The sequence below is a fragment of the Sminthopsis crassicaudata genome, chromosome 3 (genome assembly GCF_048593235.1).
Source record: "Sminthopsis crassicaudata isolate SCR6 chromosome 3, ASM4859323v1, whole genome shotgun sequence".
NCBI lineage: Eukaryota > Metazoa > Chordata > Mammalia > Dasyuromorphia > Dasyuridae > Sminthopsis > Sminthopsis crassicaudata.
In genome coordinates this window covers 7,515,779-7,541,665 of record NC_133619.1, presented here as the reverse complement: position 1 = coordinate 7,541,665, position 25,887 = coordinate 7,515,779, and the positions used below count along the sequence as shown (strand labels likewise).

Here is a 25,887-nt window from a genome sequence, read left to right as displayed (position 1 = left end):
CATAACCCCCCAAGAAGTATAGGCTCTTGTAATCACCTGTAGAAATCATGTCAAGAGGTCTACAGGTCTGCCTTTACTCTCTTCCGATGCCTCCAAATCATCATTCAAACTTTTTTCCAGATGAGTGAACCTTCTGCAACATCCACAGAGGGAAGATACTGGGATATTTCTAGAGGAGCCAGTAGCTTCTCTTTTCTGGCATATGTGCTCTATCTGTTATAAAATCTAATCAAGAAAAAGATTTTTGTCTTAAGAGGGAAAAAAGCTAGTGACTTATTTTTTCTCTCCCAATTTTATAAGATCTAAGATTTGGGGCTCAAAGCCTAACAAGGGAGACAATGTGCAAAGAACTAAACAAAAACAAGATGCATACAAGAAAAATGGGAGATAATCCAAAGGAAGAAGGCACCAGCATGAAAGGGGATCAGGAAAGACAACTTCTAGAAGATGGGGTTTAGCTTGAACTGGAAGGAAGCCTGGAGATAGAGTTAAGAAAGTTCTTTGTATTTTTGTTTCATTTTGTTTTGTTTATTTTTTCTTTTGTAATGTATTTACGGGTGTGGGGAACTCCCAGTCCAGGAATTCCTCACCTCCATGCAGTCATATGATGTGATGGTAGTCAGACAGAATTCTATGCTCCTCCTAAATCACTGATAATTATGCTAAAGAGCAAAAAAATAAAGAAAGAATAAATAAATAAAATGTAAAAGAGCTCCTCGGAAGCATCCTAGGATTGAGTGGCTGGCCCATGAGTATAGAACCTCTATGTGACAGAAGCAAGAACTGAATCCAGATCTTCCTGACCCTACATTCATTTTACCATGGTGCTTCTAGTTGAGGAGTTGGGAGTTGAGTTGCTTCTAGTTATTTACTGTGGACATTAATTCTATTTCAGAAGGAGAACTAAAGGCTCAGAAAAGTGACTCAATTCATGCTATCAGAGTGTCAAAGAAGATTTGGAGGGAGGCCATTCCACATTCCCTGTCAAACACTCTTTTCACCACCATACTCCCATCATCCTTACATAAGTTTGGCGTGTTGGATGTGGGACTGAACGAGCTAATTTATGAAGGACCAGAACATGCTACATATTCTCTCTTGGGTACATGATGTCCAATGGGAGGATCATTAGGATGAAACAAGGGATGAGTGTCTTATTGAATAGGACATATTGTGTTGTTAAAAGAAAGGGAAGGAAACAGAATTTGATCGAGATTTCTTACCATAGCTGCTAAAAGGAGCTCGAGCTATGAGGATCAGTCAGATTTTTAGGGGAACAGGAAGTTGCCAGGGAGTTTTCTGATTAATCAGATGAGGTCACCCAGAGGTGAGCCTTTGTTTGGGACTTTGCTTGCTTCTTCTTCTGTAGGGGGAGGAGGCTGCCCATAGATATATTACTGGAAGGTTTTCAGGACATTTCCTGGGAACTAGGGATGATTTGTTGCTTCAGAGTTCCCTTTGTGTTGGAACCACTAAGAGGATCAGATTCAGTTTGGTTTCCTTTTCAGGAAATTCTTGAGAAAGGAAAGGAGAGACAAGCTAGATGATAAATATCCCCAAAGTAAAAACCATACATGTGGATAGCCTTCTTCTTCCTCCTGAAGAGGCATAATGTGAAATAAACCCCACAGAGTAACTTTGAGATAGGAAAGGCTATTAATGTTTCATTCTGAGGCAACAGGGAGCCACAGAAGTTTCTTGAGCAGGAAAATGGGATGGCCAAAACTGTGCTTTGGGAAGATTAATTTGATAGGTGTGTGAAGAACAGTTAAGTGACAAAATGGGTCCAGTATCAGGCCTGGAACCAGGAAGTCTCCCATTCAGCCAAACCTCTTTTATCCTCTTCTGCTTTTTTTTTTTTTTTTTTTAAACTCAAACTTAGAACCATCTATTTATCCCGACTAAACTTCAGCTCTTTTGACTCCTTCAGTCCATTGTCACTGCCCATCAAGAAGTCTTTGGCTGCTGACTCATCCATCCATCAGCCATCATACTTATCTTTATTTTTACAACTAATCTGAGAAGTCTGCCATCAATTCCTTCCTTCAAGTCACTGAAGACAGTGTCTTCTCAATCAATCATGAAATAATTGAGAGAAATGAATATTAATAACCTATGTTGGAGGGAGATCCAGAGTTCCCCCTTTTTTCTAAAGTTCAGTCTCCGGAGGACGTCGCTGATAATGAGATTGGATTAATTGTCCTAGCAAGCTTTGTCAGACCCCATCCACTTGGGGCAGCCATTGTGCTGGACTCAGGTTTCAGCAGGGATCAATTCTTTGAGTAGATTGCCCAAGGAGGGGGTGGGAGGGTGATGTGAGTATAGAGATAGTCTCTCTTTGACATGATGTCATTCTCAGCCCTAATTGTAATATTCATTCTCTCCTTAATTGTCAACCAATCAAAACTGATTGCCATCCTCAGGAATACCCCTCTTCCAAATAAGCCAGGAGCCGCCACCATGATTTTTTGACACACCAGAGTGTCACAGACACATTATTGAGAATGCTGACATTAGTAAAATGACTAAGAGCTAAAATTACGACTCCAACTTTTTAACCATCACATAATCATTTATTATGCTCTTATTATGTGCGGGGTACAGTGCTAAACAAAGGTGTGGGGTTGGGGATTGGGGGTTGGAAGCGGAGAATCAATCTTTGCCTTCCAGGAGCTTCCAATCTCATGATTCAGACAGCATGGAAATAATTAGGTCTACACATGCTCCATACAGTAGGTGCAAAGTAACCTGAAAATGGAAGGCTCTGGCAGCTGAGTACGGGGAGGATTTGCAGCCCATCCTGCTTTTAGAACAGAGGTAATCAATAAAGGAAATGTGATAAAAAAGAAAGATGGAGGCCCAAATGGAGACCCAAAAAAGATCTGTGCAAGCATGATCGGAACAAAACCAAAATTATTGAAACAATAAAATTATAGCAAAGATAATGACCATCAATAAAGCAGAGTCACATTTCCGTATGACAGCTTAAGTAGTTCTTGGAAGTAAATTGATTTTCCTTCCTTCCCTAACCCATCTCCAATTTATGACAAGGATGCAAACAAAGCGAAAGTGTAAAGAACAAAACAAAACAAACAGCAAAATTAAAATGGCCTTTGAGAGCTTGGGTCCATGTCAGAAATGGAGGCAGAAGGCCGCTGACTCTGGCTTGGGGAATTAACTGTCCTTCTTGCTCAGTCTATTGCCAGACCCCTCTGGGAAGTAGGAAAGGTCTGATGGGCAGGAGAAGAGATCACCATGTTTTTGTCAAAATATACAATATAATCAACACTTTTTCTGAATGTAAATGACCCCTTCTTAAAATGTATAAAATGAAGGAAATTAATTATCCTAATTATGCCTTATTAGTTTTTATTAATCCTCATTAGAACCTTATTATGTTCATTTAAGTGGGTTAATGGAAAAAGAAATGTTGGTCAGCTCCTTTTAATCAAATGTCATCAGAGAGGGGGGCAATTTCTCATCATCCAACTCAAAATTCATTGTGTTCTCTCCAATACAGGCCATGGCTGCAGGCCATTCGTTGTCCTTTGGAGAAACTTCCTATCCAACACAGAGCAGTGGGCCACTCACTGTGCTTTGGGCCCTTCCTTGGGGATTGGGCCGAAACTCTCCTTCAGAGATCTGGACACTCAGTTCTGGTTGCTGGAGAGAGACTGGAAGAGATGCTTTGACTAGATGAGTCACAGAGTAACTTCAGTCTGTCTCTCAATCTCAGTTGTCTTATCTCTAAATTGGGCTTAATAATCATAATGACAGTATGAGAAAAGGGGAAGGTCAGAAAGTCTGGAATAAGGTGAGTGTGAGTCCTGACTCTTTGGGATCTATTAACTGTGTAACCATGGGCAAATCATGGAAACTTTCTGGACCTCAGTTTCCCCAAATGCAAGATTTGGGAGGGGGTGGATTAAAGGTACTCTATGGTCTTTCCAGCTCTGAATAACTTTTCCAAGTGGAAAAATAATTATTTTTTATAAAGGAACTTTATGAATTGAGAATGCTGAGTTCTAGAATATGGTTACGGGGAAGGGACATATTTCTGATTTCGGTCCTTTTAGTGCACATGGGGAAAAACTGAGTATACGATCCGGAGTTCTGCTCTGCTCCTACCTGAAGCCTTGGACAAGACACTTAAATTCACAATCACTTCACTCAACTTCAGTTTCTTGATCAGTAAAATGAGGAGTTTGGCCTGGGTCCTTGCACCCCTCCAGACAGGAGGATTTTTATCCAAAATGGGTCTGCTATCTGTTCAGCAAGAAAGAGAAGGAGGAAGAAGAGGAGTGGCTAGAGTGGGGAGATGGTAGGGAGGTAGTGATTGGAGAGGAGGAAGAGGGAGGAGACTGTATTTGAACCATAACGTTAGAGTCAGGTTTCCCAGGGAGCAGGAAATGTGGCTGGTATTCTAGAGGAAAATAAACTGAAGACCTTCGAGGATACAGTAACTGCCAGGCTGCCTGTCTCCTCTGGAAGCTGAGGGGAGGAGGGCAATAGAAGGAAGAATATGACTGTTCTCTGACACTGTGGTCCCATTTGGGGCCATTTCCTTCTCTGGTTACATTGGAGGAGACTGACTTGCCCAGGGTCACCTGGCTAACGAGTGTCTGAAGCCAGACTGAGCCTCTCTCTGACTCCAGTTCGGTGCCCTGTACCTCCTAAGAGGCTGGGACTCCTCTTCAAGAGGAAGTCCTTGGTGAGAGCAGGCAGGAATCAGAGACATCACCTAGATTCTTGGCCAACCCTCCGGAACCGGACTCTTACTGCACATGAACTTATTCAATGCTGGCCCTCTACAATCTTACAATTGAGGCTCAGGGAGGCCGGGGCTTGGATGCAGTAACCGGTAGCAAATGGGAGGCTGGGGTTTGAGAGCAGGCCCTCAAGCCTCTTCTTTGTAGCCTCCAGCTCCTGTTTCTATGAAACAGCTTCCAACTTTAAAACCACTTTGCTTGTGGGTAAATGAGTGGGGCTCCGGGGAGGCTCTGGGGCCAGTCAGTGACCAAGGACATAAGGAGAAGGGTTAAGGGGTGGGGGTCTTCCTAAGATGGGGGCCGCCCCCCCAGCCTCCATCCTCATTATTGACTGCCCATGGCCCACCTGTCCCATCCACAACAGCCTTAGAATTCAGAAAGAGGAGGGATGGCCCCAGCTGCAGAGCCACGGGGACCTCTGACTTTTCCTCCAGGGAAAGGGTTTAGGGAAGTGGAGCTTGGAGGATCATTGCTGCCGAGCTCGAGGCTGGGTGAGGGTGGGCAGGAGGAGGCCTCTGAGCAGGAGGAGGCCGCTGGGCAAGAGGAGGCCTCTGAGCAGGAGGAGGCCACTGGGCAGGAGGAGGCCCCTGGACAGGAGGAGGCTGCTGGGCAGGAGGAGGCCGCTGGGCAGGAGGAGGCCCCTGGACAGGAGGAGGCCCCTGGACAGGAGGAGGCCGCTGGGCAGGAGGAGGCCGCTGGGCAGGAGGAGGCCCCTGGACAGGAGGAGGCCCCTGGACAGGAGGAGGCTGCTGGGCAGGAGGAGGCCGCTGGGCAGGAGGAGGCCCCTGGACAGGAGGAGGCCCCTGGACAGGAGGAGTTCCTGTCCAGGAAAGTTGGGAGATCGAGCAGCCAAGTTCGGGCCGGGGGCAGCCTGGGCTGTGTGTGTGTTGGGGGGGTGGGGGAGCGGTTCTGGCCCGGCCGGACTAGAAGGTCCCAGAGCAGAGGCGCGGGCCCTGCAGGGGTGGGCCGCGGGGCGGGCCCAGGATGGCAGCTCTTCCTGGACCAGATGGAGGATCTCCCGGATCCTGGTCCCTCCTGCAGTCCGGGCTTCCTCTCCCTCGCTCACTCGGGAAAGGCGGGCTCGCGGGCCGCCCAGCTCCCGTTACCGCCTCTCCTTTCTTGGCCAGCGCCTTCCTCTTCCTCCCTCCTCCACTCCCTCTTTTCCCTTCCTCCTTCGTAGCCGGCCTCCCCTCCTCTTCCTCACAGGAAGCTCAGTGGCCAGCCTCCCTGCCTCCAGCGGAGGCCACAGGACTGCAACTTCCCCGGCCTCCTCCCCCCAGCCCGGCCCCCCACCCCGCCAGGGCCCCCGCGCCTCCGGCGGGCAGGGGCACCCTCCTTCCCCAGCCCTTACAAGGACAAATCTGCCGAGGGGAAAGTCAGGAATTCGGGGCCCTGACGTCAGCCCCAGCGCTCCGGGCACTGGGAGCCGGGAGACTGGGGGAGGGGGTGGGGAGGGGATGGATGGGATGGGATGGGGAGGGGGGGAAGGAAGGAAGGAGGGAAAGGCACCAACCAGCGGCGGCTCCGGCTCGGCTCGCCTGCCCAAGTTTCACTTTTTCGCTGGTGGCTGCTCCCGAGCTCAGGGTGAGCTTCCCGGGACTCACTAGCTTGAGTAGAGCGGGCGGAGGCGGCGCGCGCGGCAAGGTAAGGGCAGCGGGGCCGGGGCGCGCGGCGCGGCCGCCGGGCCGGGGAGAGGCCGGGGCGCGGCGCCGGGCCGGACGGAGGCACGGCCGCGGCGGGAGGGCCGGCGGGCCGGGGACAATGCCCGGGGGGAGGGGGCCCGGGGCCGCCCGGGCGCCACCCTCCCGCTCCCCTCCCCCCGCCGCCTCCTCCTCTTCCTCCTCCTCTAACCGCCGCCGCCGCCGCCGCCGCCGCCGCTCGGGCCGCCTCCTCCCCGGCGAGGTATTGTTGCCAACCCCGGCTCCCCCTTCCCCTCGGGCCTCTCCCCCTCCCCTCCTCCCCCGGGCCGCGGCGCCCTCGGCCGCCCCCCTCCCTCCCGGGTGCCCGTGCCCGGGCCGCGCGGCTCCCGGGCCGAGGCTTCCCCCGGCTTCCCGCTCCGGGCCCCGGGGTGGCGGGGGGGGGGGGGAGGGGGGCGGCCGCGTTCCGGGAAGTTGTCTCCGGGCCCGAGGGCTCCTCCCCGCTCCCCAGGGCGCCCCCGGGGGGCTGCGCTCCGGGGTCCTCAGTGGGCGGGGCCGCCGCGGGCCCGCGGAGCAGGACCCAGCCGTGCCCGAGGGCCGCTCGCTGCGGGAGGCGCTGTCCTGCGCCCGGCCTCCTCCCGTTAGCGAGGGAGGCTGCGGCGGGAGCTGGGTTCCAGTTTGGGCACGCTCCGCCGCTCCGGCCCCGGGGGCCTCGGCCTGGGGTCTCTTGGTCTTGGCCCCCGCCCGGTCTCTAAGATGAGGGGTGGGCTCGCTTTCCAGCCTAGGGGAGCAGCTGTGGTGTGGGGCGGGCTCCTCTGGGCCTGGAACTCTTTCTAGGGATTCCGGGGGAAGAGAGACTTCCTCTCCTTCCCTATTGTCCTCCCTTTCCTCTGCTTGTTCCCCTGCCCTTAATAAAACTCGTTCACACTAAGGTGTTAGTGACTCCATGTGTCATCTACTTCTTGACATTTGCCCTTTAATGGTGGCCCCTGACTCGTGATGGTTTTGCTTCGGGAATCGGCCGCCTCACCGTTTGGGCCCCGCCGCCTCCCTTTAGTGGCAAGGCTTGTGCCCACCTCTGCCCAGAGCCAGAGCTCATTCATTGATTCATTCATTCGGGGAGTCACGCTGGGTCCCTGGGGAAAAGGGAGCCGTTCTCTGGACACTTCCATGCCCCACCCCCACCCCCGCACTTAGGGAGCCCCTTGGGGATCCCAGATCGACAATAATTGGAAGGAGTCTCCTTTGGGACTTCATCCAAGTCACTCTCATGGAACACCTCACACTCAGTTGGCACTGTAGATGGATAAAATGGCTTCCAGCTCTCTTGGAGTGTATCGTCTAGCATCTACTCTTATTTGTGGTGTAATTGGGATAGAACATTCCTTGGACCTTTGACTCTTAACCTCTGACCTCTAAGTTTCTTTAGCTTGAGTCTGGAGGCCCCCTGCACCTCTGGGAATAGAGGTATGGGGGGTGGGCAGTGCTTATTCACCTCTGGAATCCAGAATATTCATGATCCTATCTAAGGGGGAGGACCCCTCTTCCCTGGGGATTCTAGAATATTCATGGATGTATCCAAGTACACTCTTCCTTCAACCGGACCCTTCCGGAGGCTTCTGTGTGTAAGAAAATCCATTTCCAAAGAAAGGCCTTTAGCTGTTGGGAAGGTTCTCCTTGGACACACCCAAAGTCCACTGCCAGGCCCCTCCTAAATCAGTCAATCCACAAGCATTTATTAAGGATCTAGTCTGATGGGAGTTGGGAGAACCCGACCCGAGGCCGGCTGGGAGATGTGCAGACCTGCATAAAAAGTCTCCAAACCGTCTCCGAGCCTGGGCTTTGTAACCTTTTTGTGTCCCATACCCCTTTGGTGGTGTGCTGAAGCTCAAAGACTCCTCAAACAAATGGGTAAAATAAAATATGTAGGGTTACAAAGGAAACCAGTTATCCTGAAAAAAAGGAAGAAAGAGAGAAAGAAAAAGAAAGGAAGGAAGGAAAGAGAAAGAAAAAGAAAGGAAGGAAAGAGAAATAAAAAAGGAAGGAAGGAAAGAAAGAGAAAGAAAAAGAAAGGAAGGAAAGAAAGAAAGAAAAAAGGAAGGAAGGAAAGAAAAAAGAGAGAGAAAGAAAGAAGGGAAGGAAGGAAGGAAAGAAGAAAAAGAAAGGAAGAAAAAGAGTGGTGATTTGGAGAAAAGGCAGAAGTAACTGAAGGTAAATCAGAGGCTGCCTGTTGAAGGTGGAGGTACTTGAGATGAGCTTTCAGTGTAATGATTCCCAGAGATAAGAGTTTAACATGTGCCTTCCAGGTAAGGGAGGAAGGCAGTTCAAAGGTGTGGAGGTAGGGGGTGGGGCAAGGTATAGGAGGAACCGTATGAGGTCAGTCTGACTCGCCTATAGAATGTGTGGGGGAGTGAAGAGCAGAGAAAGCTAGAAAGGTTGAAGGAAAGGCTTTAAACAGCTGTGGGACAAGTTGGTTGTTGATCCTGGAGCTAATAGGGAACTCCTGCCATAAGGTTGGCTTAGCTGTGGAGAAAGTGGCGGCCCCTCCACATGGAGGAAGAATCAGAGAGTGGGAAACTGGGAGCAGAAATGTTAGGGCTAATTTTTAAATAATCAGCACGGCGCTGCCAGTTATTGCCTGTGCTCAGTCTTAGGCACATGTGAAAAGTTCCTGCCTTCAGGAAGCTTAACTGGGGGAAAAGGGAGATGGGAAGGGAGAACAACTACTGGGGGGAACAGCTGTTGGCTGCCCAAATAGTGCTGATTTCCAGAATCTTTGGGGCTGGTGCCAGAGAACAGATACATAGGTCTGAAACAATTTACCCACAATGTAATACTGACTACTTGAATGTTACACCCGAATGTTACAAACAAGACAACTCTGTGTGTGTGTGTCTAAGCATTGGGATTGGCCGGCAGCTAGAATGCCAGGGCTGGAGGTGGGATTTGAATTAAGGCCTTGAATGATGAGTAGAAATGTTTTGGTGGAGGAGAGAAGTGACACACCAGGTTGGGGAATGGCCTGAGCAAAGATTTGGGACTGGACAGATGCGGGGGCCAAAGGCCGAGTGAGGAGACCCGGCTGACCGGGACAGAGAAGGTCTGATGAGTGCAGCTTCCAGAAGGACAGGAAAGCCAGGCCCCGGGCCACTGGCCTTCATCGTGCTGCCCATGGGAGCCTTGGGGGAGATTTTGGAGCTCTGGAGGGAAAAGATGGAAAATGCAACTCAGGACAATGGGCCTGGCAGCCGATAGGCGGGAGGACTGGGGAGGACTTGAAGGTTGGAGACTCCAGAGGCTGTTGCTGCTGTCCGGTGCGGGGGAAAAGGGGCTGGGGCAGGCGGAATCAGTAGCCGGAGACCTGGACAATCCATTAATCATTTATATTTAGCGCTGGCACTGGTCTATGATTTTTGTGGTAGGCTTAACTTTCTAATTATGTTTTGCTGAAGCTAAAAGTACTGTTCTTTTCCATTCCCTTAGCAATTGAAACTGAAGACAGGAGAGATGGGATAATTTAGACATGGGCGGTGGCAGGAGCATTAGTGGGATGCTCACTCAGAACAGTTGTAAGGACAATGGAAGCCCGGGAACCTGCAGCCCTTTGTGCTGAGCCTTGTCCTTCCCGCTCCGGCCTACTTTGGGGGAACTGCTTTTCCTCCCCTTATGTCAGTTTTTCTTATGTGGAAATGAGGGGTGTTGAGACTGGATGTGTTGTACTAGAAGTGGTCCTCCTATGACGGGACAGACATGGCGCCAGTACAGCTGCCAGTAGATGAGGGGGATGAGCCCCAGTCAGACAAAGGGACTTACCTGTCCAGAGTCACCTGGCTACGATGAGGCACAGCCAGAATTCTAAACCAAGTCCGTTCTTCCTCAGTCACTCGCTCCATCTTCACAGAGGTGACTTATCCTTTTGCTAATTGACCATCCATTGAGATCCACCATGGGAAGCCAAAGCTGACCAGCCTCTCCCATGCCCCTCATGAGCATCTGCTCATTTATTTCCTTCCAGGAACACAGACAGAAAACACTTTGGCCTTCACCCCTTTGGCCCATAGCTTCCCACTCACTTGGAGGAGGGGAAGTCAAAGGGCTTGGGCCTCCCTTTCTCTTGACATTGGGTGGAGGCCAGTGGGGCAGGACCTGGAGGCTGCTGGGCCTCTACTCTGACCGCATCATGGACCTGTTTTCTTTTTGGTTCAGACTTCTTTGATGACTTTTCCTTTCTCAAAGCACTAATGCAACAAATGGCATCCCCAGGTTGTTTTCTTCCAAATCTTATTTCCTCTTGGTAGTGGCTAGATCTGGGGTCACACAGTCAGGAGGCTTATGCTTTGCCTGCTCTCCAAGGGTTGTGTGAGGGGAGCCATTGGGGCCGGTGGCCATCCATTGTCCCTTCCAGTAGGAGGCTCTCCTTTGGCTGGTCTGCATACCAGGGATGTTTCCCTCCTGCCCTCTCATTCTCAGGACCCTTCCTGTCCTTCTAAGCTGATCCTTGGGCCAGAGGCACTGCAGACCTGCGGTCAATAGCATCCCTCTTCCTCCCATTTTCTGGTCTCTTGTTTCTGTGGGTAGAAGCTGGGCCTCCTCCTCCCCGTCCCCAGGAGAGGGTTTGCTCCTTGAGGGCAGGGGTTGGTCATTGGGCCTGGCCTGGCTGCTGGTCCGTGTGTTCCTTTATTAATGATCAGCAGTAGCCGAGATACAGTGAGTCTGTGAATGGCCGCACCAGTTTAAATCACACACCTCAAAGGCTTGCCTAAAATCAAATGGGACGTGTTTTCCACATCAAAGGGAAACGCTACTGCATGTCTGATGGGGCTATGGAAGCAACGCCGGCTTGGGACTCAGGGGACCTGGCTGGGCTCCTTCCTAGGGGCTGACTTTGGCCAAACCATGCTCTCCCCCCATCCTTTTGGCATTTGTCTGAGGAGAGCGTGGGATTCAATGAGCTCTGAAGGCTCTTTGAGCTGCAAGCTTCTGGTTCTAGGAACATGGCCTTACAGTCTTAATGAAGGCTTCCTTCCCGGGTCACTCTAAGTGGATGTGGTCTATTCTTCCTCCGTCCTTCTACGGCACGTGGGAAGGACATCTGCGACCTTCTGGTTTCTAGACACTTGTGCTTTGACTACTGATCCACTTTTAAACTTGGGGAAGGCAGGTAGAAGAATGGCAAGAGGCTCTTTGCGTGCCCCACGTCCAGGGTGAAAAGCCCTCTGTGGCATTCAGACCCTTCCTCCAGGAGTCCCAATGCCCAGTTCCCCAGTTCAGCCGCCGACCCTCAGGCCAGTCCCGGTCGGGCTCCTCTGGAGTTTCTCAGAAGTCCTGTGTGGAGAATTAGCTCTGACTTGACGTTCTCCCATGGCGGACAGTTAGGTTGAATTCAGAATTGCTTGTGAGCTCAGCCTTATTTTTAAGATGCTAAGTGAACTGCCCTTTTAATGAAATCCTAAACCTGGTGTGCAGCAATCAGTCAGTTAGTCAACAAGCCTTGAGTAGGTCTGTAGTATGTGTTAGTCCCTGTATTAAATCCTGGGGATACAAAGAGGCAAAAGCAATCCCTACCTCCAAAAAGCTCACAGGCTAATAGGGGAGATGGCGTGCCATGCTGCACAAACAAGATGGAGATGTAGCCTGTAAATGTAATCTTAGAGGGAAAGGCCTGAGGGCTTCCTAGGGAGGTGACCTCAAAGGGCTCTTGAAGAAACTGTGACCCAAGCTGAGGGGTGAAGGCAGCCAGGAGATAGAGATAGGAAGAAGAGGCAATCACTGCAAAGACATGGAGGTGGGAGATCTGAAAAGCAAGATTGTAATTATAAAGTGCTTAACACAGTTCCTGGCACATGTAGCAAATTGGACAGTTTATAGTACTGGGATATGTAAAGGCTGGGAAGGTTGCAAGGGGCCATATGGAAAAGAGTTTAAAAACCCAAACAAATATATTTTATATGTGATCCTGCTGGTAATAGGGAGCCCCTGGAGGTTATTGAGTAGGGTAGTGTCCTGAAGGTTGGCCTATGCACTTGAATAAGGAGTGAAGCATGAGGAGCACAGTGAAAGGCTCTGGAGATAGGAGATGGGATGTTACTTATGGGCAGCACCCAGTTTGGGTGGCTCATACCATGCGTGGAAGGGAGGGATGCTGAAGGGGCCTGCAAAGGTAGAGCGGGACAGGATGACGAATGGGACCTTAATGTCAAACAAAGGTCATAGTTGATCCCAGAGCTAACGGGGAGCCTGAAGGTCACAGAGTAGAAACATGTGTAGGAGACTGGATGAGGAAGTGGTTCCAGCTCCAGCAACTCATGAAATCCCACTCCTGAAGGGCCTTGGAGCTCTATCCTGCCTGATCCTAGAGCCCGCCTTGGTGGGATCCCAGAGATACTCAAGGAGACAAGGAGGTGAAATCCTCTCTTTTGGAAAAAGGCTGCACTGAACTGCCTGTTCATCTCTTGCTTGTTCTTCCATCCCTTTCCGGGTCCATTCCCTTCTAATTTCTCCACCATCTTGAAGTTAGGATTAGTGTAAGGTAATGAGGGGAAATAGCTGGGTATAGATTTAGGCCATTGGCTAGAACCACCCTGAAGTGAGAGAAAGGGCTGTTCAGAAAGGTGAGGGTGAAGGGGTTCGCATTCACCGGAGGGCTCGGCAGAGGCCAGAAGAGGCTTCTTGTTGAGTTGCAGATTGGTCTAGCTGAGCATGGGCGTCCCTGCTGACTCTGAGACTCTGCAACTCTGTGACTTGGCGTAAGGTCCTTGCCCCAGAAACATCAGCTGAGGCTTTGCTTGAGAGCTGCTCGGGAACAGAATGTCAGGAACAGTCTCATAGGATTGTGGATTTAGAAATAGAAAGGGAAATGGAAAAGTGGGAATTGAGCCCAAACCCCCATTTTATAGATGAGCAAATGGAGATCCAGAAGGAAGATTAAAAGTAGGACAGGCTTGCCTAAGTCTCTCCCTACAGGGAGCTCTGGGGACTTAGGGTTGACATTAATGACAATATTGTCATTGGTCCAGATAGTTGCCCATGAAGGCCTTCCCATCCTGTGCTGGGTTATATGCATTAAGAAGGAGGGATGACCAGTTATATGGCCCTTCCACCTCAGTGTTTCATCAGTGAAAAAAGAGGGTTAGAGAACTTTGCCCCCTGAAGACGGGAGTCCAAAAGCTAGACTGAATAGCCCATCCCTCTCTGACCAGCCTCTCACCGCTCCCGGCAGCAGCGCCTGCTGACTCCGGGCTGATTCCTTGTCCTCCTGGGAGATGTGCATGGACCTTTTTGGTTTGTCTGTTTGTTTTTTCGCTTGTTTACAGCTCGTGAGGGGCAGTCTCCTTTTAAAAGCCGAAGTCCTTAGCTCCATGACGGGGCAGTTCTTTTCCACCGGCTCAAGGCCGTCCCTGGGAGCTGGGCTGCTTCCATTCTTACTCTTCATAATCATAGCCACAGATCGTTCTTCATCATCATTCTCTTTTCTGTAATTCAATTTTACTTTTGAACAAAAACATTTTCTCTCCCTCGGTTGAAAAAAAGAAAAGAAAAATACAACTATTATAATGAAGAAGTGAAATTAATGTAATTTATTAATTATTATATATAATATATATTATATATATATAATATATAACATGACATATATTAACTATTATACAATGTTAACATATATTGTATAATATATTAACATTAATGTAGTAGATAATATATTAGTCTATAGTAATATAAACATGCTTTTATGTGAGATGTAGATCTATCTGGATGTAGATAGGTATATAAATGCACATATATATCTGGATGTACATGGGCTGGATGTCTCACTCTGTCCCATGAGTCAGTAGGCTCTCTGTCAGGAGGTGGCCAGCCACCATCATTTTCCTAGTGGACCTTCTCTTCAGGAACAGCTCTGAATGCAAAGAGAAGCAAACTCCAGCTCCCTGGAATGGCCTTGAGCAGAGGTAGGACCCGGCTCCTCCCAGCCCCGGCTGCTCCTGCTTTCTCCACTATCTCGGCCCTCCCGGTTATTATTTGCTGATAAATCCCCTGGGTTTGTTTTGGGTCTTGCCTGGGAGATAGAAACGGGTCATCCCGGGTCAGAGGGTGCCCCGGCTGACTTCCCTTAAAGAACGGGCTCACTTTATTGAAGGGGGAGTTGGGATTCGAGGCTTTATCATGAGGGTTCAGTCTACAAATGCGTGGGAAATCCCCCTAGCACAGCTGCTCCCAGTGCTTGGGGAGTTACCGGAGAAAGCAAAGCTGAAGAAGGTTTGTGGGGAGAGAAAGGGAGGGGAAGAGAAAGAGGGAGGGAGAGAAAAGGGAGAAGGAAAGAGAGACAGAGAAAAAGAGAGGGAGAGATAAAGACACCCAGAGAGAGAAACAGATAGAGAGACAGACAGAGACAATGACAGAGACAGGAAGAAAGAGATGGAGACAGAGAAAGAGACAGATAGACACAAAGGAAGAGACAGAAAGGAGAGAAAAATAGAGACAGACAGAGAAAGGGGGGGAGGAGCAGAGACACAGGGAGAGAGATAAAGAGAGGGGGGAAGAGACAAAGACATGTAGAGAGAAACAGATGGAGAGAGGAAGAAAGAAACAGAATCAAAGAGACAGAGACAGGCACAGAGAAGGAGAAAGACAGAGATGGAGACAGAGGGAGAGAGAGACAGACACAGAAAAAGAGGGAGAGAGACAGAGACAGAGAGAGAGAGAGACAGAGTGAGAGACAGAGAGAGAGAGAGAGACAGAGAGAGAGACAGAGACAGAGACAGAGAGAGAGAGAGACAGAGACAGACAGAGAGAGACAGAGTGAGAGACAGAGAGAGAGAGAGAGACACAGAGAGAGACAGAGAGACAGAGACAGAGAGAGAGAGAGACAGAGACAGAGAGAGAGAGACAAGAGACACAGAGACACAGAGACACAGAGACAGAGATATCTGCAGCTCCCTCGGGAGCTATCTCCTTTTTTCCCTCCTGAATTGTACGTATGCCCACAGGCAAGGACTCAAGAAGCTCTGTAACCCCCGCCGTGCCCCAGAATCACGCACTTTAGGAGATGGAGGGGACCTCATGGCTACCTGGTCCAAGTCACACACAAAAGGCCTCCTCCTGTAATGTCCAGAGCCAAAGTGATCATCCAGGCTCTGCCTGAGGACTTGGAGAGGGGGGTGCTCCCCTTTGGGGCCAGGCCCATTGTTGGGAATCGTCCCTGCTCTGTCCCTGGTGCTGGCCCTCTTCCACGTGACCTGGCCCATCCCCCAGCCCCCCGTCTCTTGTTCCCATTCCCAGTTCCTTCCCTGATCCCCAAACATCATGTACCCTACATGTGGGGTTCTCCAGCCCCTGTCCTCCTCTCAGCACTCTCCCTTTTCCCATTTCCTCTCCTTCCTGACACTGGTGACACACTGCTCCCAAGGAACTCTGAGCACAGACCCTTCCTGTTCCGGGGCCTGCTGCTCTTTCCTTTTTTGGCCTCCATCTCCACTGATGACTCACTGAGCAGGAGTCCACAACCCCCCACCCCCCAGTCCTCTCCATTCTGTCTCTGCTTGTCCACTCTCATACACAGAAAATGATGAACTTGATTTTTTCCAGGGCTTTATACTTAACCGCCATTATACTCTAGCCAAAGTTGCTTCTAGCTGGGGGGGAGGGGCGTTGTAGAATAAATAGAGCTTTGTAGGGGGTGGGGAGGGGAAACCAGGAAGTCTGAGTTCAAGTCCTGACTTGCCCATACTCCCCCCCTCTCCAAGTCCTCAGGCAGAGCCTGGATGATCACTTTGGCTCTGGACATTACAGGAGGAGGCCTTTTGTGTGTGACTTGGACCAGGTAGCCATGAGGTCCCCTCCATCTCCTAAAGTGCGTGATTCTGGGGCACGGCGGGGGTTACAGAGCATCTTAGTCCTTGCTTGTGGGCATGCGTACAATTCAGGAGGGAAAAAAGGAGATAGCAAACTCTTCACCCCCTCTATCCCTCGGCGCTCTCATCTGACAAACGGGGACAGTGATAATATTGGCCTCTAATTTATTATTTGGATCCGATTGCTCCCCAATTCTGGGATTCTGATGGGATCAGCTCCTTGACGATTTGGTAGATGCTCTGTGGTCTGATCCAGTTCAATTAAATGAGCACTTAGGAAGCATCCACTGTGAGCTGACTCCAAGGAGGCCCTTAGCTTTTCTCCGTGTCCCAGATAACTGCCTGAAAACATGAATTGTAGAGAAGGGGCCCGTCTCTGCTGGTAGAGACTTTCTTTATTGTGGAAAAAAAGGGGTGGAGGAGGATATAAGAGGTTCTGAGTGAGGCACTGGGATGCATTTATTACTTGCCTACTGTTGACAGCCACTGGGCTGTGTCACTGAGATACCAATTTGAGGGGGTAGCAGTTCCTGTCTAAAAGAGCTAGCTTCCTGTGAGGGGGGAGCCACTTTGTAGATAGAGAGCTGTGCTTGGTCATTTAAAGGAGAAATCACTCTGGGCTGGAGGAGAGGGACACCTGAGTTCTGCTTTTCAGGAACCCTGAAGGTGGAGGTGGAGATGAGCAGGAAGGGGATTCCCATGGCAGGGAGGGGGCCACTTTTTCACAGACACAGAGATGGGGGCTGCCAGTGAGCCTTTCCAGACTTAAGTAAGTTGGTCCATAGACCAGAGATCCAGGTTTTGCCCAGACCTGCGGGAGAAGCATCTCAGCTCCGTACATCCTGTGAGAACTTGTACTTCCCCGGCCCTTCAGGAATCCAGCCCGGGAAGTGTATTGGAACATAATCAGACAACAGTGGAGGAGCCAATGGAGACCAAGGTGTCTCTTCAGAAGAAGGCAGGAAGGAGGATCCCTGAGCCAGATGCATTCCCTGTTCTTCCCCCCACTTCTCTGTCCCCAATTTTAGCCTCTTTGTTTCAATAAGCAGTTAATGGTTTCAGTGGGCAGAGCCGGGGTGACTCATCTTCATGGGTTCAAATCTGGGTTCAGCCAATTACTTACTGGCTACGTGTCTCTGGTAAATCACTTCACCCTATATGCCTTAATTTCCTCATCTGTAAATGAGCTGGAGAAGGAAATGGCATCCCAGTATCTTTGCCAAGAAAACCTCCAATGGGGTCATGAAGACTCATGATTAAAGTGACAATAATCGAAAAGTGGGACGGGGTGGGATTGCTGGAAGAGGCTGGGTGAGGATGGAGGTCACCTCATCTTCTGAGCCAAGGTGAAGGAGGAGATAATGACAGAATGTGTCTGAGTGATAGGAGATGAGGGAACTCAAAGTGAATGATCTTGACTTTTTCTGTAAAAGAGGAGGCAAAGTTCTTAGAAGAAAGGGTAGAGGGAAGGGGAGTCACACGGGGTTTGAGGAGGAATGAGAAGGTTTGGAAGATCCTCAGTGGAAAATGTGAGAGGGAGCTGATAAAGGAGGCAGCAGGGAGGGCCCTCCACCCCCACCCCAAGTGCATGATACCCAAATATCAGATAAATTTGAAAAAGAAAAGAGATTCCAGAATGATAATATGAGTCGGCAATCCTGTAGGATTTTATGTGAGAATCCTGAAGCTCAGCATGGTAGCAGAGCATTGTTCGATCCTAGGTCGCAAAGCTGAAGCTAGTACGGTATTTATAAATCATCTAGCCTAATACTCTCATTTTGCAGATAAGGAAACTGAGGCAGTGACTTCCCGAGATCACTTGAGTAGAAGTGCCTGCCAAAGGAAGGATTTAAAGCCGGCATCTCTGATAACAAAACTAGATATTTTTTTCTGCTAGATTTTTTTTAAACCTATGTCTCCTTACTCAGAATCTGGGCCATTTTCTGGTCTTAATGGGATACATTGTGAATTGGAGGAAACTCATTGCCGGCCCCATTCATTCTCTTCTGGGGAATAGTCTGTGAATACAGACTGGAATCATAGTATGATAGGAGGAATCAATGAGAGCTGGAAGGCTCAAAAAGTCTTTTGTTGTCCATAATTCTTCACCGATTCAGACATTCACCATCACCCAGAGTGGGTTAGAAATCTGAGCAAATTTCCTGGCTGAGGGTAGGCTGAGACTCACCTTTGTGAGGTTTCTGCGTCTGGGACTTGCTTTAGTAACCGAAAAAGATCTTTGAGGAGAATTGTCCTTAGATTACAGAGAAAATTGTTTTTGAGGCTGCCTCCCCCAGATGGATCACGGAGGGTTTGGAACTTGTGGTTGAGGCGTTCTCTTCAGTGGATCATATCCCAACCCATTTAGGCCCACCATCCTGTCATTCTTGCCTCTCTCCTTCCTTCCATTTACCATGGACAGAGTAAGAATGAATGGGGGGGTCAAAAGGAGCAGCAAATAGGTTGAGCAAATAGATGTAAGTGGATCCCATGGTCATCCATAGGTTTTTTCCCTTCCTCTCCCTCTGGGATCACGTCATTTCTTTCCAATTGGACATTTTTTCTAACACTAGCCTCCCCTTTTTATGGTTCGTCCTATGGAGCATGATGCAGCCTACTCCCTCCCCACCAAGCACTTCTCCATTGGCCTCTGGAGAGCCCTGACTTATGGCCTCGTGCATCTCAGGAACAGTCCATAGACAATCAGTAGAAGGTCAGTGTGAAAACAAACAAATAATGGAACAAAAATGACAGGTTTTTATTTCCAAGAGAAGATTCTGGGAATTAAAAACAAATAGCAATACTTAGGGATTTGTCACGTCAGCTCTACTTGAATCTCTAAGCCATATGTTTTAGCCAGTAGCTTATGGTACTACAGAGAAATTAAATTGACATGAATACATTTCTTTAAAAGTGATCCCTACTGAGAGTGGTTCACCATATAGCATTCTCACTCTTTTTATTCTTGCTTGCTTGCATTTTATTTTGTTTTCTCACTTTTTTTTCTGGTTGATTTGGTTTTTTCTTGTGCAGCAGGATAATTGTATAAATATGTAAGTATATTTAATTTAATATTTATTTCTACCATTTTTAATATATATTGGACTACTTGCTATGTAGGGGAGGGGATGGGAGAAGGGGGAGAAAAATTAGAACACAAAGTTTTGCAAGGGTTAACATCGAAGAAATATCCATGCACATTTTTGCAAAATAAGAAGCTTTAATTAAAAGAGAAAAAAAATAAGTGAGCCCTAATTCAGACTATTCTCTCATTCAGATCATCCTTGGTCTTACTACACTTTCTCTACAAAGCCTTTCCTGGGCTCACTAGCTAGCTGCTAATGCCCTCCTCCACATCAACTTTAATTTTTACCTTATATTTATTTGGGACTATTTGGGTCAGTCCTGGTTTGCCAAAATAGTTTCGGCCTCTGGAAGACAGGAAGTGTTTCTTTTTTGTCTTTGCTTGATTCAGTGTCTGGCACATAGATAATAAATGCTTTTTCATTGTTTCCTGTATTTCAGCCAAAAGATAGTATATACACACACACATATATAGAATAGTATATATATCATATGGTATACATATATATATATATATATATATATATATATATATATATATATATATAAAATTATATATGTCAATAAATCTATATATAAATTTTTAACATATTTATATATAAATATATTTAACACATGTATACATATGTATATAGAGAGAACTCATGTATGAATGCATATATGTGTCTATATTTATAGTTTATTTATTTATTGAGGACTTTAATTATTTGATTACTGGCCAAGCTACATTTTAAGCACCTAATATTTAAACAAATTTCCTGCTCCCTCCACCAAGGAAAAAAAAGTTCCTTAGTTCTGCAAGGTCTTTCTGACTTCTCTTTCCATCTGAGACAGCTCTCATGCAAGTGTCTGCCTCATCAGCTGATGCAGTGGTTCTTCTTTATCTCTGCCGAAACAGACCCCCATTCCCCCTCCCTCCCCTCCCACTCTGGATGGGTCAGGGTGAAATGCAGAACACAGATATTGGGCTATGATGCTGCTAGGCTGAGGCATTGATTGATTTCTGGTGCCTCATTCCTCGTCCTCGTTGGGTGGATAAGAGAGATTGTGGATCTTCCAATAGTTGTATGTAAAACCAGTGCATTATGAAAGCTAATCTCCATCAGCTCCTATTTGCTTAGTGCCTTCCTGGGTTAAAAGAATGGAAAATTGGGTTCGTGGGCAGATTCTCCCTAAAAAAACAGTGGAGGTGATTCTAATTTGGTTGTGGGTATAATTTAATTGTCAGCCTGAACTGCCCCTTAGTGACCAATGCTTATTCGGGGACTTTGGTTTTAAGAATGTTTGCCAGTATTTCCAATGCTCTTTTGAGATCTGAGATAGGAAAAAAAAATAATGCAACCCTGGGAAATAGGAGGAATTCTTGTATCAATGCCATAGGGTTTGGGGAGGGCAGTATTCATTAATCTTTGGACAGACAGGTGCAAATATAGTGAGGAAGACTAGTTTCTAATCCCATGTTTGACCCTTGGCAGCCTTGTGACCTTAACCTCATTTTCTTCATCTATACAATGGAATAATGGTAAGAATCATCATCAGGGCTATTATTATTATTTAGGGACATTATTAGGGACTTAAGCCCTAAGGTTCCTTATCTGTAAAATAAGGGACCTCCAGTTGGAAGGGACAAAGGAATCTCTGTTACAACATGCCCCAAAGAGGGTACACCTGCCACTTCCCAGGGCAACCTCATCTCACCTAATTTGCAGGAAATTCCTCCTGCCCTTCAGCCCCAAATGGCCTCTGAACTTCTACCCTTTTTCTTGATTCTGTCTGGGGCCACACTGAACAGCTCTGAACCTTCTTTTATTTTCCTAGCCTTCAAATACTAGAAAATGGCTTTCCCTTGAATTTGTTTCTCTGGGTTAGATATCCCCAGATTCTCCAGTTTATTCTCATGACTATCTAGAGTTATAACTCAATCTTCTCATCTTTAAAATGAGTATAATGGAACTATTGTCACTTATTTCACAGAGTTGTTAAGGGGCTTGAAAGAGATGGAGAAATTTTTACAAATCTAAAAGTGCTATGGAGACGGCAGCTATTATCATCGTTATCATTATAGGTAATAATAATAGCAACTTAAAAAAAACAAATCTAGATTAATGAATTCTCATTTCTTTCTTTTTGAATTCTATTTTTTTTCAATTACATATGATAGTTTCAGTATTCGTTAAAAAAATTAATAGTATTTATTTTTCCAAATACATATAAAGATATTTCTCAACATTCATTTTTAAAACAAATTTTCTATTTTTAATTAATTTACTTTTAATATACATTGCTTTATAAATCATGTGGGGAGGGAAAAATCAGAGCAGAAGGGAAGAATCATGGGAGAGTAAAAAAAAAAAAAAAAGAAGTCAACAGAGCATGTGTTGATTTACATTCAGTCTCCTTAGTTCTTTTTTCTGGATGCAGTTGGTGTTTTCTGTCCAAAGTCTATGGGGAATCACTGAACCTCTAGGAAGAATCAAATCTTTCATAGTGGATCATCACACACGCTTGCTGTCACTGTATACAGTGTATTTCTGGTTCTGCTTGTTTCTCTCTGCATCAGTCCGTGTAAATTTTTCCAGGCCTTTCCAAAATCAGCTTGTTCATCAGTTTTTATACAACAACAATATTCCATTATCTTCATGTACCACAACTTGTTCAGCCATTCCCCAATTTTTGGGCATCTGCTCATTTTCCAATTTTCGCTGCCACAAAAAGAGCTGCTACAATGGGGCCTTTTCCCTTCTTTATGACACACCAGTAGTGACACTCAACATTCTTTTTTTTTTTTTTTTTTTTTTTTTTTTTTTTTTTTTGGCTGAGGCAATTGGGGCACACAGCTAGGAAGTGTTAGGTGTCTGAGACAGATATGAACTCATGTCCTCCTGCCTTCAGGGCTGCACCACCTAGCTGCCCTCAACATTCATTTTTGCAAGGCTTTATGTTCCACATTTTTCTCCTTCCCTCCCTCGCTTATCTCCCCTCTTCCTAAGACAGTGAGCAATCTGATATAGGTTAAATATGTGCAATTCTTTTAAACACATTTCCACATTTGTCATATTGTGCAAGAAAAATCAGACCCAAAAAAAAAACCAAAAGGGAAGAAAAACCCAGAGAAAGAAAAAGCAAACAAACAAAAGGTGAAAATATTATGCTTTAATTTACATTCAGTCGCCATAGTTCTCTCTCTTGATATGGATGGCACTTTCCATCCAGAGTCTATTGGAATTTCCTTGAACCCCTGAACTTCAACATTCATGTTTTTGTAAGAGTTTGAGTTCCACAGTTTTCTTCCTCTCTCTCCTCCCTCCTCTCCAAGATGTAGCTGTCCATGTACATTACGAATCCTCATTTCTAAAGATGAATATTATCTCACGTGACTTTAGGGCTGAGCAGGATCCATCCTAAGCACCCTCTGAAGGGAAAGGGATGAATCAGAGGATACCTGCCCAGACCAGCTTTGGGACTCTTTACCCTTAGGATAGAGAGCTTCTGAGTCACGACCTTTCACTTCCTGAACAAACCTCCAGCCACCCTTCTGTCCATTCAACGCTGTGATTGGTTCATGTAAAATAGGGGAGCAGAGGCGAGAGTTTTCGCTATCAAAGGAAATCCTCCATTTTTGTTCAATAAGACACTTCTCAGAAGGTAAAAAAAAAAAGTCTCCTCTAACATGGCCAAGGATCCTGCAACTTGTTTAAAATCCAGCTTGTTGAAAATCAGTTAGCAGCACCCTGGCCCTCATTGGCTGGGTACGATTTAATAGAACTCCAGTTAAACATTTATTGCTTATTTAATTCAAAATTAACTTAATCACCACAGTTGGTAACAACCACTGAGTATTTAATTAACATTCAGCAAACTACCTTATTAAGTCTAAATTGGATCCAGGCTGGTCTTGTTTATCCCCTTGGTTTGCAAACACTGCTTTCTTCACCTCTTGCCCCCAAAGGCCTTGGCTTTTCCCATCCAACACTGCAAGGGGACTAGGAGGCCTCTTCTGGTCACTTTCCCTTTGTCCTCAGCAGGATGAGAGGAAGGCGGGACAATCATGTCGGTGATGGGTGCAGTGGGGATGCTGATTGTGCTAGGCATTTGTTGCCCATGTGCAATGGGCTCCAGGTGGTTAGAAAATGGATCTTGTAGAAACTTTCTCAATATGATCCAGTCTAAGGTGTTTGGTGAAGAGTCTCTTGGGGGTTGTCCCCTTTGCAGTGGCTCATGGGAAGGACATTGACCACCTATCTTTTGAGGACTGGCATTCGTGGTAGACCATTGGAGATTTTCCTTTACTGCCAGCTCATCAGCAGGAAGACAATCTGGGAAGCAAAGAAGGGTCTGGGGGATCTGTGGCAGCCGCAGCAGAAATGTGAGGTCTCGCTTCTACTCTGACTTTGTAGAATAACCTCTCTACGAACATGTCAGTTTTCCACCAGTCTCCCTTATTCCTCCGACTCTTCCTTCTCTGTAATCCAATGATCCTGCCCTCTTCGCTTTTCCATCCACAAGACCTCCATCTCTAGAATCCCTCCATTTTCACTGGTGGTCAGTTCCAAATCTGGAACTCTCTCCTTCATCATCTATACTTCCTGGCTTCTTTCAAGTCCCAGCTAAAACCCTCACCTTCTACAAGAAGCCTTTCAGAGCCATCCTTAATCTTAAGGCCTTCTGTCTCTCAATTGTTGTCACTTTTCCGTCTTGTCTGACCCTTTATGATCCCAGTGGGAGTTTCAGAAATCCTACAGTGTTTTGCTATTTCCTTCTTCAGCTCTTTTTACAGATGGGAAAACTGAGGCAAATGGGGCTAAGTGATGTACTTAGGATCCTACAGCTAGGAAGTGTCTGAGACCAGATTAGAACTCGTGAAAATCCTGATTGTCTCCACTTTCTCTTTTTGAACACAGTTGTCTCTCCAAGTGACCTGGGATTCCTTGAGGGCAATGAGTGGGCTTTCCCTTTCTTTGTAATCCCTGCCCAAGGCCTGGCTCATTGTAAGGGTTTCTTAATTGCTTTTGACTTCTGTCTTGGGCTTTGCTCCTGCCCTGCCCTGTCTCCTGCCCTGACCTTCTTGCATAAGCCGGTCTAGTGTGGAGCTAGCAATCACATTCTTCCACTTTGCTCTGGACTCCTTCGATCTCTTTTCAGTTCTGACCCACTTTGGGGACCTTATCCCAGTATATTCTCTTACGATCTCCCTTTTTGTCACACTCTTCAAAACTCACTTTAAAGTTTAATGTGTCATTTAATTATCGTCAACAACAGAAACTTACATTACAGTGGCTTAAGGTCTCAAGTGACCTTGATTTGTTCAAATTAAAATATATTGGACATCTAGTGTGTGCAAGGCATCAGGGGGTGGGCAGCACCAGTTCAATTAGCCTTCTAGGCCAGAAAACTGATTGGTCCAAGTGACCGGCCTGAGCTCATGTAGCTAATTAAGTGACTTGAACCCTGGACCCCCCTGACTCCATGTTTTGTGCCATGTTGCTTCTGGTTTAAGTGGATCCCACCAATCTTTGGTTCCGAATGAGAAACTGGGAATTTCAAGAAAACAAAATTTATTTTTTCATCAGCAAGTCACTTAGGGGTAGCTAGATGATGTAGTGGAGAGAGCACCAGCCCTGAATTCAGGAGTTCAAATCTGGTCTCAGACACTTAACACTTCCTAGCTGTGTGACCCGGGGCAAGTCACTGAACCCCAGCCTCAGGGGAAAAAAAAAAAAAAGTCACTTAGTTTACTTGCCTGTACAATGAAGAAAGATGGATCTCAAGGTTCCTTGATGATTTCCTGTAGTCTTGGACTCACAGAATTTTAAAGCTGGTAAAAGGTCCACACTTAACCCATCTCATTTTAGAGAGGAAGAAACGGAGGCTCAGAAAGTAATTGATTTGTTTAGAAAAGAGACAGGACAGGAAGAAGCACCAGGTATACTTTGTGAATATTCTCTCATTTGTACCTTTCCAGACTGGATAGCTGGTCACTTGTAGAACTGAGATGTCAACTGAACTTGTCTGAGTCCCCACTTGGGATTCTTTCCTCTTTGATTCAGTCGGCTTTTAAGTTTGATTTTATTTATTTGTTTGTTTGTTTATTCATTCATTTATTTGTTTGTTTGTTTATAGTAGTGATAAAAGGGAAGCCCAATTTCACCTCCTAGGGATAGAAGTCCCAGAGTTACAACATGAACTACTAGGTTCCCACTGATCAGTTTTTTAAGTTGAGAATGACTGGAGTAGAGCTCCTCAGTCACCTTGCAGCACAAATCTCCAAAGTAGGTTCCATAATCCCTTTCTCCATTCGAGGGAAGGGGATACCAAAAAAGGCCATCTTGGCTAAAGCAAAGTCACAGTGTAGCTTGGTCACTTTGTGCGTCCCAAGAGTACTAAGGGAACACTGGGGCACCATGTAAGACATTTTGTAAACTCTAAAATGTCCCGATATTAAATTTAGTCTAACAATGAATGACAGGATATTTGTTGGGGACTTAGAATGTACCTACCAATTATCAAAGCAAAAGACGGTTCCTGCCCTCCAAGAGCTTCTGCTTC

General features: G+C 47.1%; 1 protein-coding gene and 1 long non-coding RNA gene across 7 annotated transcripts in view; one reads left to right on the top strand and one right to left on the bottom strand.

Annotated features, from left to right (window-relative positions):
• Positions 1 to 2,551: 2,551 nt before the first annotated feature.
• On the bottom strand, positions 2,552 to 6,402 carry LOC141560142 (uncharacterized). Its single transcript, XR_012487638.1, has 3 exons — positions 6,283 to 6,402; positions 4,129 to 4,266; positions 2,552 to 3,674 (listed from the first exon to the last, which is right to left on the bottom strand). It is a non-coding gene; the product is annotated as an uncharacterized LOC141560142 (long non-coding RNA).
• Positions 6,251 to 25,887, top strand: part of LPP (LIM domain containing preferred translocation partner in lipoma) — a 576,448-nt gene continuing 556,811 nt past the window's right edge. For 4 of the 6 annotated variants that reach the window (XM_074297898.1, XM_074297901.1, XM_074297903.1 and 1 more), the window contains exon 1: positions 6,275 to 6,413. The gene's annotated coding sequence lies outside the window, so the exon portion shown is untranslated. Of the gene's footprint in view, positions 6,414 to 6,573; positions 6,672 to 25,887 lie in introns of those variants that run through there. The other 2 variants (XM_074297900.1, XM_074297899.1) reach the window with 2 other exon arrangements.